This window comes from Euprymna scolopes, chromosome 40 (genome assembly GCF_053919585.1).
Source record: "Euprymna scolopes isolate OS-2025 chromosome 40, ASM5391958v1, whole genome shotgun sequence".
In the NCBI taxonomy this organism is placed as follows: domain Eukaryota; kingdom Metazoa; phylum Mollusca; class Cephalopoda; order Sepiida; family Sepiolidae; genus Euprymna; species Euprymna scolopes.
The window spans coordinates 702,499-719,566 of record NC_136521.1 but is presented as its reverse complement, the minus strand read 5'-3'; the positions used below and the strand labels follow the sequence as shown (position 1 = coordinate 719,566).

Here is a 17,068-nt window from a genome sequence, read left to right as displayed (position 1 = left end):
CTATTTAAAAGTCGCCGCAAATTTGATTTTTTTAAAATCGGTTCGTGAATTAATTTTTTTTTTTTTACAAACGACTTAAAAATACAAACCAATCAACTTTTCTACCATAAAAGTAATTTTTATTGACTATGGTAACATTTATTTCTAGTATATTTATATTATTATATATAACATTTTCTCTTTGTAAGGAAACATAATTTTGTTGGTCACACTTGGCTACGAATGGAAACAAAGTTGATATAAAAAATATATTTTCGCGAAAATTATCTTTACTTTCATCATATTTTGATTAGGGTAAAATTTTTGACTATCTAAACCTATCTCTTTACAACCCCCTCCTTTTCATAACCTATCATATTTTCATCATATTTTCATCAATCACAGTCCATTTTCTGTAGGTTGTTTCTGAACCTAGTCAACGACGGGTATTTCTGCTAGTACACATATATATATATATGTATATACATATATATATATATATATATATATATAGCTAGAATATATTGAAGTAATCACACACACACGCATATATGATAATTAGATACTTATTTTCCATAGCAAAATAATCCAAAATAAGTTCACGTATGTTTATATATATATATATATATATATATATATATATATATATATATATATATATATATATATATAATGCGAGCATGAAAAGATATATGGTTAGATTAAAACATGAAAAAGTAAAAGGACTAGTTGTTAAAACTGGAAAAGAAAAGGAAAAGATATTCTAGTAAAAATATTATAAATTTGGAACTTAAAATATTGGAGCATTAAGAAATTCTTTAAAATTCAATTTAAAAATATAGAATGAATTCTAAATTAATGCTGCAATATATTGAGTAATATATTTATAATATTTTTACTAGAATAGTCTGCCTTTTTCTTTTCAAGTTTTAAATACTAGTCGTTTTACTTTTGCATCTTTTACTCTTAATCATATTACTTTTAATGCTTGCATTTTTCTATGTAATCCATGATTTTTCCAGGTTTGGATTTGAAATAAGATTTGCCCCACTCTGTTTCACTTGTTACATGTGAATTATTAGCGATAGTCCAGCTGATTTACAATCATCACAGTTCGTAAATTGTTAGCGACAGTTTTTTATATCCTGTTACATCAACATCTCCACTCTTCCTAGCTTATTTCAATAAAAAAAAAACATCTCTTCGTTCCTTACAGATTCTGAGAATATTGGTACAGTAATTTTATTATATTTTTTTGTTTTACTATTAAAATTTAATTATAGTTTACAAAATCTAGCTGAGAAGATGGCCTTTGACCTGTCAAAATTATTTGAAATTTGATTGTAAAATGAGTAAGTGGTGAAGCTTTATAGCAGTTCTTAATGAACAAAACAAACACTTAACTATATATTAAAATAACTTGAATGATATATTGAATTTATATATATATGTATATGTTGCGTATATATATAGATAGAGTATATTGAATATATATAGTACATATATTTAATATATATATATATTGAATATATATATTGAATATTTATATACATTTTATATATTGTATATATATATATGTATTATATATATATGTTAAATATATATTTAATATATATATATATATATATTCAATATATATATCTATTGAATATGTATATATACTGAACATATATTTTTAATATATATAAATATATTGTACATATTTACATTGGGTATATATATATATATATATATATATATATATATATATATATATATATATATATATATATAGTAATTTATAAAATATATATGGCGATTAAGCCACACTGAATATTCCGCGTTTCATCCACTCTAGGACTCTTCAGGCTTCTGCGCATAAGCCTGAAGAGTCCTAGAGTGGATGAAACGCGGAATATTCAGTGTAGCTTAATCGCCATATACATTTTATAAATTACAAACTAGCTCTACCTACATATTGAGCACTTTGAAGTAAATACTTTAAGTTTACGCATAAATCTTTACTTTCGTATATTAATTTTATATGAGTAAATTAAGTAGTTATATATATATATATTTATATATATATATATATATATATATATATATATACATATATATATATATCGCTTTTCCTGTCGTGCTACTTTGCCTGCTGTACGAGATCTGTCACTTTTTCGCTTTCTGTATTTATTTTTCTCATGACTATTTTAATTTAGAATTTTGTTTTTGTGATCTTGAATCATCATTTCTACATGTGCAGTACAACTATATTACGGTGAGTCAAAATACTGGTGTCACATTTGATATGTGACGGTGTCACATTTGTTATCATATTTGACACTGTTATTTTTGCACACAGGATGTTGATTGAATAATTTATTGATTTCAGTGTCGAATTGATTTTAAGGGTTGGGAGCTTAAAAAAAATGCGTCTAAAATTTGTATGTTTTTTTAAAATAATTTTTCAATCTCAGTCCTGAGGGGAATTGAGTACGCTCATGATAATATTTCATCTATAAATTTTACAATATGATATATATATATATATATATATATATATATATATATATATATATATATATATATATATATATATATATATATATATATATATATATATATTACAAAATAAGTTAAAATTGGGAGAAAATGATGAAGTATTTGTTTTGGAAATCTGCTTTAATACTTATAAATATCCTTACAAACATTTTTAATGCATTACATACCAACTGATATATATATATATATATATATTATGGAAGTATTGATTTGTTTCCTTTAAGTACATCCACTGAAACGACATGTGTCTACTAAAAGTGTTCAATGACTTAACAGAGCAGGTTTTTTTTAAACTTTATTTATATAAATATTGATGGTTACATATGTGCATACATATTTCTGGTATCACCTGTTATTGGGGAGATTACGTCTTCCGCCCAAAGAATTTTCGAGGGAAATTCTTCGCCTGGAGACGTAATCTCCCTAATAATGGGTAATTACGGAAACATGTATGCACATATACCATCAATGTTTGGATAAATAAATTAAATATATATATATATATATATATATATATATATATCACATGAAAGGGCTGTTCCCTTATCATGTAAGTAAGAAGACATACTAGATAAGTGATAATGATATTAGGATGAGGTTAGAATCGAACCCTGTATGCAATCGTTAAAACTAATGTAGAATAGAATGTTAGAAATTATGTTTATTGTTTATTCCATTAGCGATAGTTAAATATTGTTTATGCCGGAAAAAATGTAAGCGGTGTAAATTGGAAGTGCTTACCTACAAAAACATTAGCCGGATCCGGGGAGCAGAAAATAAAAGGATTCAAATTAAATAAAGAAAGACTAACACTGATGGTATGCGCTAATGCTTCTGGAACTCATAAACTTAAGCTTCTTGTCATCGGCAAATCAAAGTGCCCCCGAGCATTGAAAGGAGTTTCGCCTTTGCCAGTATTTATTTAAAAAATGTTTTTTACAAGAATTTGTGCCAGTTGTCCAGAAGCGTTTTCTTTAATTATGTAAAACTGATTTAGAGTGCTTGCTTTTGTGGACAATTGTAGAGTACATCCTCCTGAGTCAGAAATAGTGTCATCTTGCGGGAATATTTTATGTGCTACTTTCCACCTAATGTGACTTCTTTCATCCAACTTATGGATCAAGGGATAATTAGTCTAACTTAATTTATTAAAAAAAAAATATCGTAATATCTTTTTACTAAGAAGTAATTTTTAATGATTTAAGGTGGTTTATATTTATTAAATTTAAACCAACGTTTATGACTACATTTGAATATTAGTTCCTGTTTTGAATTTAATAGGGTGGTTGCATTTTTTTATATCTTCATATTTTAAAATTTTTAGGGTCTCTTTTGTACATAGTGCACAGAATTTATCTCCTGGTTTATACGGTTATTTTACTCGCCATTTTAAGTTGAAAGAAATATTGTTATTTTTTAGTTGCCAAATATAGTTGGATAGAGTAGTTTGGTTTGACAGAGAGTTATTTTTAAAAGAATGTTTGTGCGTTGAAATTCTATTTTTTTTTAATAAATTAAGTTAGACTAATTATCCCCCTTTCGCCCTTTTATTAAAGAAAATATGACTAATTGTCCCCCTTGCATTATGCAATTATACAAACAACATTCGAAATATAAACCGTGGCCTCTTTAAATCAAAAGTACGCTAACGGAAATAATTTATTGCACTGGCGTCCCCTTTTTTAAAATTCATCATTCAATAAGGTGAAAAGACATAGCAAACATCACATATGAGTATTTTAACCATAGTTCCTGATTTCAAAAGGCGAAAAACTAAAAGGTAAATTTCTGTACCTATATTTTTATGTATATACCTTTATACCTATGTATATGTATGTATGTGTCTATTTTTTCATATATATGCATGTATATATTTATAATGTTGTACTTAAGGCAAATTTATAATTTAAATTCAAATTTATATTTTGCTCTATTATTTTTCTATCTCTAACCCATATTAATTTTCTTATCAATTTTAAATCCAGACCTTTTATTTCAATTTTTTTGCAGATACATCTGCCTTACTTTTAATGCTAGGTTTATTTATGGTGCCTTTTAGATTTAATAAAACCCTTTAAAATTTGCTGACGAGGAGACCTTGTTTATTAAAAAACTATATGTAATAATTATTGTCCGTAACTTGATGTCTACCACAATAAAAACACGGTTTTCCGAAACGATCGTACAGATAATTGATTTTGTTGTTGTTCCTTCTTGTGAAACTGATTTTTAATTTAATTATAATTTGATTTCTAAATTTTAAATTATCAATCACATTACTTAATATATATATATATATATATATATATATATATATATATATATATATATATATATATATATATATACCCTATACATCAATTCTCAAGTCTGTCTCTAAAAAATGACAGCAGTTTTGTTGTTTGTTTTGGTTTTAGCGATATACTTTGAATGAATTCAAGTATTTACGAAAGTGCATTTTTACCTAAATGCGAGTTGGGAATAATTTTCTCTTTAACCAATTTGGTACCACCACATGGGGAGCAGTATATATATATATATTATTTTTAAAATGTAATCATCCACTGACACGTGTTTCCTCGTCTACGACTCATCAGAGTTGCTGAATATAGCGAGATTTGAGATCGGGACCCTACGGTAATGAGCCTAAACCTCTGACCCATCTCGCCAACAGTCTGGATATACCGCGGTTTACTTAGATGTTGTTTGTTTTGGTTTTAGCGATATGTTTTGAATGGATTCAAGTATTTACGAAAGTGCAATTTTACCTAAATGCGAGTTCCCACAAGTACCATGAAATCCAACACACTGGAATCCTAAACTCGAGTTTCGTCCTCATTTAACCTCATCAGTTGAACACATCCGTGCTCAGTATTCGAAACGTGATTCTCTTGCACGCGAAGCGAGTACTCTGACACTTTATCAACTGCGTCACACACAAGAAACACAAGAAAGTCCGTTAACTAACACAGATCAAGCAAACCGCGATACAATCCGATTTATATTTCGCCGAGTTTTGCGGATTTTATTTTCTTTCATTTAATCATCCCGAGGAAGTATGGAAATAAAGACGAAGCAATTACGAAAATAAAACTTTGCTATTTATTCATCTATCAATGTACAGTTCCGGCAAAAAGGAAGTAATTGTATTTTTTCAAAAACTGCAACTTTAAGCTAAATTTATTGTAAGTGTTTAAAATCATATTCCTCATTCGATTCGCCTTTTATTCCTCTATAATTTTACCTGTTCATATTTGACTTTTAATCGAAATATTCTAGTGTTCACGTCAATTTAAAAAAAAGAAGCTAAATTCAAGAGGCTAAAAGAAGGTCCGCAACAACAAATTCACTTAAAACCAGCTTAAATTATCGCCCCTAAATCAGTTTTTATTATCCATCCATAGGCAACAAAGCATCTTTAATCGTAATTGTTGTTGTTCCAAATCATACAACGTAACATTTAGTCAATATGCACGACTTTCTCTTAATGATCGTCAGGAGCTTATTAATTTCCACCTTTCTGATTCATCCAATCAAGAAATCGGCCGCAGATTGAAATGTGACGAGAAAACGGTACGAAAGACTGTGCAAAGGCAGCAAAACATCGGCTGTGTTGTTGATGCCCCTAAATCTGGTCGTACTAGAGTTACTTTTAACAGGCAAGACAACGCTATTAAGATTCGCAGCCTAAGAAACAGATTTGAAACGTTCCCCTAAATCCAACAACAGTGCAATCTTGTTAAAAAGTGATCTCTTTCTACTGTAAAGAACAGATTAAAGGAATTTAATTTGCGAGGATATGTTGCAAAACGCAAGCCAATGATTTCTGTAAAGAACACAAAGCGCCGTCTGGACTGAGTATGACTCTTCATATTGGCCAAATGTGCTTTTTAGCGACGAAAACAAGTTCAATAGGTTAGTTAGTGATGGTAGACAGTGCGTTCGTCGGGGAAAGGCGGATAATTTTATTCTAGGTGCTCAGTTTCAACACTGCAAAGTGGTGGAGGTTAAGATTTGGTGTGACAAATTATTAGTACCAATTGTCCAGGGCCTATATTTCGCTTGCAAGGTCGAATTACTTCGACCAAATACATTAATATGTTGACTGAGCATTTTCTACCCTACTTTGGTCGGAATTTGGATGATAATCCCATTTTCATGCAGGATAATGCTCCCATTCACACAGCTGGCAATGTTAAGAGGTTCCTAGAAGATCATGATATTCCGTGTTTGGATTGACATTCACAATCACCAGACCCCTTTCCTATCGAAAACGTATGACATTAAATCAAGCAACAGCTACGCAATGATAAAATTTCAAATTTGGAAGAACTTTGGACAAAAATTGAAGAAAAATGGGATGTCCTTTCTCCGGAGTCTAATTCAAGGAATTCCCCAAAGATTGCAAACTGTCAAATTGCAGAAGGGCTATCCTACTAAATATTAACTAGTCCATTGTGTCTCTGTTGTATTTATGTTGCATTAATGTAAGTAATTTAAGTAAAACATGTTTATTAGTGTGATGTACTGGTAGTTTTTAATAGAGATGTGCTATATATCGTGGCCCTACCGGTAATCAGAGATTAAGTCAACTACTATTAAATTCGAGATTGGGTCATTTAAGTACAATTACAGTACGGTCTGGCGATGATAAATGTCAAGGATTAGCTCTCTAAATATAAAACAGCTACATACAGGTGTTCAGGTAAATAATTAAGTCACTTTTTGGGGAGTTTGATATAGAGGTTTGGAGCGATTTGTGTCGAGCAAAATCCAGAGAGCAGACGTCGATGACTTTTGTCGTTCGTCATTATTTCATTATACATTTGTTTTTGTTTTGATACCTTTGAATGCAATCAATTATTTATACAAAAATGCCTTTTTACCTAAATGAGAGATGGGAAGAATTTTCCCTTTTATGATTTGATTATCCCCAAAGAAGCATATATATTATTTAAAATATAATTATCTACCGACATGTGTTTCGTCATCTACGACTCATCAGAGTGACTGAATCTAGAGAGATTCGAAATCAGGATCCCATGGTTAGAAGCCTAACTCCTGTGCTGTGTTGTTCGTTTTTTGTTGTTGTTTTTTCTTGTTTTCTTTTGTTTTTTTTTTCGCGATACCTGTGAATGAATTCTATTATTTATCCGAAAGTGGATTTTTACCTAAATGCGAGTTAAATTTGGTACCCCAAAATAGGAAGCGGCATATATATTGTGTAAAAATATGATTATCCACTGACATTTATATATAACAGTAATAATAGACAAAAGCGTGTAGTTTATTTAATGAAATATATTTAAAATAAAAATGATGCCTCTCTCTATACACACACACATATATATATACATATATATATACATATATATATGCATATATATATATACAAACACTATAAAGGTATATATAACTTAGGTATATATTTTTATATAAACTCCGATATATACATATATTATATATGCACTTATATATTCGTATATATGCACACACACGCGCTTCTTTATATATATAAATGTGTGTGTGTTTGTGTGTGTGTTTGTGTGTGCATGTGAGTGTGTGAAATTGTATTTAAATGATTGCAGCTAGATTCTAAAAATTGCGTCGTCATCCGTTGGTTAAATATATACATGACACATTTATCGATTTTTTTTCACCTATTTTTGGCGCGTTTCTTTTTTCGGGAAAAATGCGACGAACGAAATACGATCATTTTTTTTTTTTTTTTGGTGTCATGTCGGGAAAAGATCGGCGCTTTCAAAATAGAAACACAAAATGCGGGTTGGAAATAGCTTCGAAACGTGGGGAGGGAGGATTTTGGTTTGAAAAGAGGTGACGTCACGAGGAGAAAAGATGAAAAAGAAAGGATGATATGTAGAAAAAAGATGGGTTATTTATAATAATTGTATTGATGATGATGATGATGATGATGATGATGATGATGATGATGATGGTGGTGATGATGGCGATGATGACGATGATGATGATGATGATGATGATGATGATGATGATGATGATGATGATGATGATGATTTCTTACACAGGTCATCTTCAGTGATACGTCATGTCTGCTAAATGTCCTCATCATGGCTTGCTTGGACAACCCCATTATTATTCATTGACTAGGTGTTATTACTAGGGCTATGACAACAGCATATTAATTTCCTTGTTTTGATTCTCATGTATATATCCATTGATATTTTATATATTTTTCTGTAGAATGATGTTGTTCTCGGTTGATTAATTGTGTCTGTGTCGGATATATACTTGAGAGTTAAAACAATGAAAAGAATATGGTGTTATCATAGCCCTTGTTATTACGCAAGCTATCACCAGCGATAGCGCCCTAATAATAACGTGAGATGATTCCTGGAGTCTTCCATAGATTTTCAGTGCTTTTCACCTCTCTCTTTAACAAGCAAAGGTGAATTAACACGTTATCTCAACATCCGCTTACGATTAATTTCTCGCTGACACTGGCCATTGTTATCATTGGTTTTATGTGCTAACCCCGCCTTGGTTCCTTTTGTTGGTGTTCTTTCTGTGTTCAGTTTAATTCCTATTGCATCATTAAAACCGTGTTTCTTTTCTTGTTGCAGACCATCTACCAGTTGGCCAGTTGTGTACAAATCCCAACATCGAATGGAGCCTTCTATCGTGTCTGAAACAGACACAATGTTCAATGAGGAAAATCGGAGATCCGCCGCTGTACAACTCATGTTCTCTACCGATTCAAGATGTGACGACAGGACCATTGACAACATCCTCAAAACGCAAATCTGAACGGTTCAACGCTTGGGGCCCAGCTCAACGCTTCAGACGACCCACGGTTATGGTATTTGGTGTGGTTTCAAGTGAGGGCCACATCGTACCACCTCACATCTTCGAAGTCGGCCTGGAAGTCAAAGCCAAAGTTGTCCTGGATGTGCTGAAGGATGTGGGGATCTGCTGGTGCAATCAGATATCCGCTGGCAAATACTGAGTGTGACAGCAGGACTCAACGCCGTCCAAAGAGATCCAGGCTTGGCTTCAGAGGAGTGCTACGACTTTATACCCTTCTCTCACTGGTCCCCTGCCTCCCCTGGCCTGAACCCGCTGGATTTCTTCGTTTGATCATACGCCGAGAAAATCACCAACATGAACTCTCACAACAGCCAGCCTGATCGCCGTTATTCACCGAGTATTTGCTGAGCTCCCGCCGGTGCTTGTGGAATAACATGCTACCAGTCCGGATTCGTACCAAGACGATGATCGAGGCTGAAGACGGCTAGGTTTATTAGATGTCAGCTCTACTACATAATCAAATTATCTGAATTGATTTTTTCAATAAAAGTTTAAAAATAAACCTGTAGTGTTGCAACTGTTTTTTTTTTATCATTGTCGTTTGTTGTATAGTTTCTGTGTTTTCTTTGATATCGCGTTTCTTATTCTATTTGAATATTGACATTATATTGACTTTCTCCATGTTTAGTACTCCTTCTAGTTTTCTGCGATGTTTCATGTACTTATTCTGCTTTCCTGTTTCCTTCATTTAAAATATGCGGTTGCAAAACCGGCAACTTATATGTTACTTTATTCCTGTAAATACTTATGACATCCGACGCAAGATGCTGCATGTTGAAGATCTAGCACATGTTACAGACCAAAACCGGAGACAGTATTGGACAGTGGAAACCGCGAGATCCTCTTGGACGCAGAGGTATAAATAGCTAGTCACACTCAAGCAAAGAAACGGAATACCAAAGTAGGCATCAGGGAGATAAAATCTGTCAACTCATAGATTTGGCCGGGGCAACTGTTCGCAGAGTGAATAGCAATGTGGCAAAAAATACAAATCGAATACAGTAAATTTGTCAGAGATCTGAAAAGAATGTAGAATACGACAAACCTCAGTAAAATACTAATAATTTAAGGAAAATCTTGATAAAACAAAAATAAAAATGAAACATAAAATTGACGAAACTAAATTGAAATCAAGGCCGGAATATTAAGGAAAACCATTTAATGCGGAAACCAACGCTTGTAAACTAGGAACGAATCAACTACACGAAAACTAAAGTGTAAATAGAAAAAAAATCAAATACATAGAAACAAAAAATGAAAGCCAGAATACAATAAAATGACCGTTAACCTTATTCCAAATAATTCTGCCGCAAAAATACCCTCGATACACACACATCTGTGCGACTAATAAAACACTGTGTGTGAAGAGCCTAAGAGAATAGACAGATCAGTGAGATAGCACAAGCTACTCCTCTACCGGTAAGGCGCGGAAGGAATTGGGATCATTAAAATGCATATTGCCATTCGAAAACATCGACATTCATCATAAATTAAAAATCTTAAACGACTTTAAACGATTATCAAAAAAGGAGTAGAGAGCTGGAAATTGGTGAGATTTGTTGTCACTCGAACACGAGTTTACACCACTTGTTATCAGTGAACAATTATTGGTAATCCCCTTGAACATGTTCTACTACAGAATAGAGGCCTTTCAAATGTGCAAGTAGGGGTAACTATCGTAGAACCAAAGTCAACGGTGCATCCAGCTTTGTCTTGAACTGTCAACAGGCTGATCATGCTTCCGGCAGTTTGGCAAATAGCACAACGAGCCGAAACGAAGCAGAAGTTTTCTAACGATTCCGATGAAATCGTCTGAGGCACAGTTGCTATGAGTTTCCACGTTGTGCACGATGATAAAAAAGAAGCATAATAAAAGTTTTCGGGAAATGTTTATCACTCGAACGCCTAACACAAACTACAGAGATAATTCTCAAACGGGAAAGCATCATATATATATATATATATATATATATATATATATATATATATATATATATATATATATATATATATATATATATAAAAGCATTTCAGCACGGCGTTGCCCGGGTGTTTGGAGGTGTATGTTGAGCAAAAAAAAGCGGTCAATTCTTCTAAAATTTGATCCCTATTATAAGCCCTTCAAATTTATTGTTTTGAGCTTAAATGAAGTTATTAAGTTATTAGTTATTTTAGATCTATGTCCAAGGAACCTATATCTAAGATTGGACATGAATCTAACTTGACAATCTATGTGATCGGTTATCGGTGACAAATTTTACTGTTAAGGGGTTAAAGTTCAACGATTTGACCTTTGCGAACTCTACCAAACTCCTTCGATAATTTTGGGTTTAAACACTTGAAATTTTAGATATAGATTCGTTGGATATGGATCTAACTTCATAACTTGATTTACGCCCAAAACAATAAATTTTAATTGATCATAATAGGGTCAAAATTTGAAAAAAAAATACTTTTTTTTTTTGCTCAGCATACACCTCCTGAAGTATTTTTAGGGTTATTTATTTAAATAGCTTTGCAAACATTTCAGGATGCTATTAATTTTAACCAATAGAGAAAAGGATAAATAATTAACCAACGAAAAGAGAAAAAAAAGGAACTTTATAAATTGTTTAAAACCAGTTAGATACATTTATCCCTGACGATGAATCCTGGAGAATTAGAAAGTAGTCTAACTTATGATAAATATGGTGATTACATCAGCCAGTTCCTGCCAGAAGTGAAGACTGTTATTCGGAAGTTGGAAAGGATCGAAAATAGAATAGACAAAAAACTCTATTTCATTTGATACTATGCTAGTATATCTATAAAGTGGACGTGTCTCTGTATCTGTGTCTGTGTGTCTGTGTACATTTCCCTACGCAATAACTATGTTAATTTTTTAGTCTACAGACTTGAAATTTGATATGCAGGGTACTGAGATTTGGGAAAATTTTTGGAATTCGTTTTCGGCCAGAAAGTTCAACGATTTGACCTTTGAGAACTCTACCAAACTCCTCTGACAATTTTAGGTCTAAACACTTGAAATTTTATATATAGGTTCCTTGGACATGAATCTTACTTAATAACTTGATTTGAACCCAAAACAATACATTTGAAGTGGTCATAATAGGCGTCAAATTAAAAAAAAATGACCGCTGCGGTCTCTACCAAAGTACTCAGAAAATGTCTGGTCTATACATTTGAAATTTGACATAAAGGCTATATAGAGATAGGGCAAGCTTTTTAATCGGTTTGGGTCGAAAATTTTTAGTTAGCAATATATAAATATATGTATCTATGCATGTGTCTATGTGTGCCTAAAACCTACGACACAGGCACCGAATTTTACCAAGAAGTCCGACAATTCAGACGACAAATACATAAAAATTGGCTAAAAACATTAATATCTTCACCTTCAACTGTAAACGTTTCTACAGGGTGGGGGGTCGCTTTTTTCGGCATTATTTTTGAAAGCCATTCACTCCTTTCGATTGTCTAGCCTTAATTTTAAAAAATGTCACTTCGTACGGGTTCGAGTCTGGCTTCCTACTACCACTTTTATTTTCTCAACAAACACATCTAAACACCCGGGTAATGCCGGGCTGAAATGCTAGTATATATATATATATATATATATATATATATATATATATATATATATATATATATATATATATGTGCAGCATTTCTTCACTGTGGCATATTTTATCAAATGAAATAGAGTTTTTTGTCTATTCTATTTTCGATCCTTTCCAACTTCCGAATAACAGTCTTCACTTCTGGCAGGAACTGGCTGATGTAATCACCATATTTATCATAAGTTAGACTACTTTCTAATTCTCCAGGATTCATCGTCAGGGATAAATGTATCTAACTGGTTTTGAACAATTTATAAAGTTCTTTTTTTCTCTTTTCGTTGGTTAATTATTTATCCTTTTCTCTATTGGTTAAAATTAATAGCATCCTGAAATGTTTGCAAAGCTATTTAAATAAATAACCCTAAAAATACTTCAGGATTTTATTATTATTATTGCTAAAGTTTATTTTATTAATAGTTGTTTGTTTTTTTTTTAGATTTTATTTGTAATGCTTCTAGTATTTCAAGTTTCCGTTATTATTGGGTTCTTTAAGTATAGATGTGTTGTCAACTATTTTTTTTTCTAAATTGAGAGAGAGGACAGGAAAGTTGGTTACTCAAATGGTGAAATATTGCGCTGTTTTTTGACGGATGCATGGTTAATTTCGACAAGGTGTTGGTAGTGGAACCAATATATATATATATATATATATATATATATATATATATATATATATATATATATATATATATTGGTTCACTTTTATAAAAGGGGTTCAACAATATTAAACAACCGTTAGTGAGTAATGAATTTCTCAACCATGTTATTGATGGACAAATTGAGGAATTTAAAAAGATTAACCTGAATAATACAGGATTCACATCTACACTTACTACACATATAAAACTTTATTATAAAAATCAAATGTACTATGCTTATAAAATAGACAAGAAGTATTAAGAACTATTATTAATAAAAATGTACAACCTATGGACCCTAACAAAAAATAAAATTAATCATTTAACTAACTAATAAGTCTTCCCATTCGACTTAGCTGCTTTATAGGACTAACTTAGTATATGAGTTAAAATGCCCTTTGGGAGACGGTGCCTCTGGCAATAAAAGTGAATATATATATATATATATATATATATATATATATATATATATATATATATATATATATGCATATATATATACATATATTCCTGTTTAACATTTCAAAAGCAATCATTAAATAAACAAAAAGACGCACATTAAACGCTCATGATTTTTTAATACACACGTGCGCGAGTTCGTTTCAATAAACACGTACTTGCCCATTATCGCCGAGGAACGATTAAGAATACTTCACTTTGATAAATTCAGTCTTTAGTACATACGTGCGGTTTGGATTTTGTTCTTTCTATCATCGTTTGCCACTGTATGCAGCCCATGATCTGTATGGTTGGATCGTCCAGTGGCTTCTCATCTTCTGTTAATTGAAATTAATTGAAAACGAACAAAATTTGTGTATAGTGATACAAGGAGACTTGTTGACAGTATTAAAGGCACTATTGAGGAAAAAGATCCGTTCACCGTGAAGGGTCCAAGATGAACTCTTAAAAGACTAGCAGTAGTATGTATAACTGCTTGCATTGTGTATTGCGTAGCATGAAACGGTAGTATCTGTATTAATATGAATTTTGGTAAAAATCGCACAAATAAAAATGCCACCGGAAAAAAATTACACGGCAAAAATGTCAACGGAAAAAATGGCACCATTAAAAATCGCAAAAGTGAATAAATAGGTTAAAATGGCACATTGACAACGAAAAAGTAGGACCGTTCGAGAAATGTGACTAAGCTCATTCCTCTAGCCAAAAATAGGACTACCCCCCTGAAATTAAATATTTTTAGTGGACAATTAGACAGTAAGTGGTAGGGTTAGCTGGTTTGTTTGTTTTTTGTTTTGATGAGGGCTAATCGCGGTAAACGTAAAAATGAAAATGTATTCTGATAGTTTGACCGATTCTTTTCGCAAGCAAATGTGAAAAGTCTTGAGAAATATAAAATGTTATTGCTTTTATATCCATTCTCTTTCATTCTCTATTCGTTTGACTATCCATCATAATCTATAACCCTAGCAAAGCCATTATCACGGCACCAACGGAAAGCCAGGTATATAAAATAAGCAGTAGGTTCTTTGATATGATGGGGGCACGTCTGAAATGAATGTTCTGTTTAGAGCACACCTGAAGTATGATAGTTAACTGTTGCGTTTACAAATTTTAATTCAAGCCATTATATAAAAAATAATTTGATAAAATCAACATTAGGTTCTCTATTTTGCAATATAGACTACCATATATTGTGGACTAAGTCACTGCGAAGAGGCATATGAAGCTATCTCCCTGTGAACCGCCATAGGTTTCTAAGTAGACCAGACAATCAATTTGAGTGAAAAATGTACGCTTTCCCTGATTTCGATGACAATAAAAATAGTAAGAGTGTTAAACACCAATTGATCATCATTCAATTTAACTTTTATTGGGTGGGATTCTACCTGAAATTTGTTTTATTATGTATTTTTAAGTCATTATCGAGATTGAAAGATATGACTATATCGTGGTGGTCATTTTTTTCTTATTCTCACGTAACGCTCGACACAACCAATATTCCTATTATCAAAAATGTTTCCTTGGATTATTTGCAAATGTAAATTTGTAAATCAAGTTTTCCAATTTTCCGTACAATACCATATTTTTTTAACAAGTAAAAGTCATTTTAATACAAGAAGTTTCCATTTTCAAAACTCAAAAAAATAAATTAAATTTAGGTAAATATGGCGGCGGTAAAATCTACTTGGACTTTTTTCAGATTATTATACATAAATATATATGATAAAACAATTATTAAATAAACGTTATAAAAATATTTTCTCTGTTTCTACAGAAGTTGAATCTAACTAAACCGACTTCTTCGAAAGTAAGTGGACTAGACATTTTTTTTTTTAAACTAGGGGAATGTGAGTTTAGTTCGCGCCTCTTAAACGGTCCGTTGTCAGAGTGACATTTTTTCCTATTTATTCACTTTTGCGATATTTACCAGTGTCATTTTTACCGGTGCCATTTTTACCATGCTATTGGAACATGGGCATTTTTCCGAACACCGTACTAACACACACACACACACACACACACACACACACACACACGCATACATACAAATATATATATATATATATATATATATATATATATGTTAAGATGGGACTATGATGAGCTACACACAGACACATATATATATAACTATATATATAAATATACATATATATATATATATATATATATAGCCCATCATAGTTCATCTTAACACATGTTTTGTAAATAACAACAGAATTGATAAGTTGACTTTGCTAGTTTCTATTACAAATTATTTATTTATTTATTTATTCGATTATTTAGTGTTTTCCTATTGGCGCTTTATTAAAATTTCTTTAAATTCTCGAAATTCGCACTATTCCTAACTCACTTCTTTTGCATTCTCTCCTTATGAATTGGTGTAAATTTTATTAAATTTTTCATATATCAGTTGTATAAGACGACTGCTAAATCACTAAACCATATTTGTTTAGCCAAGACAAGTCACTGCAACATCCGGTATCTTATGAAATATTGTTTTTTAAAGACGATTTTTTTTATTTCAGGGTTGTTTTATACACCAATATATATATATATATATATATATATGTCTTATACACCGAAATAAATTAAAAAGGACTAATAAGTCCGAAATATATTGAGATTTATAACACCATTGGATACAACAGGAAACAAAACTACTGTTGTTTAGAGTTGAAATAATTTTACTCTATATAAAAAAAAATCTCGCATTGTTCTTGGCTTTAATTTCACCTTACAATTTTCTTCAACAATGCTTCAAGCAAACGACAACCTACTTATATCCCTCAGTCTCGGCCAGACAGAGTTTGCACTCATAAAGAACACTCTTCCGCTGTCTTCTCTTGAAAAAGGACTAATAAGTCCGAAATATATTGAGATTTATAACACCATGTGATACAACAGGAAAAAAAACTACTGTTGTTTAGAGTTGAAATAATTTTACTCTATATAAAAAAAAATCTCGCATTGTTCTTGGCT

The 17,068-nt window shown here is 31.4% G+C and overlaps 1 long non-coding RNA gene across 1 annotated transcript in view; it reads left to right on the top strand.

The window, feature by feature from the left end:
* The window catches only part of LOC145265352 (uncharacterized), a 314,468-nt gene extending 304,606 nt beyond the window's left edge, over nucleotides 1-9,862 (top strand). The window contains exon 2 of the long non-coding RNA XR_013864635.1: nucleotides 9,123-9,862. This is a non-coding gene — a long non-coding RNA (uncharacterized LOC145265352). The remainder of the gene's footprint in view (nucleotides 1-9,122) is intronic.
* The last annotated feature ends 7,206 nt before the right edge of the window (nucleotides 9,863-17,068 follow it).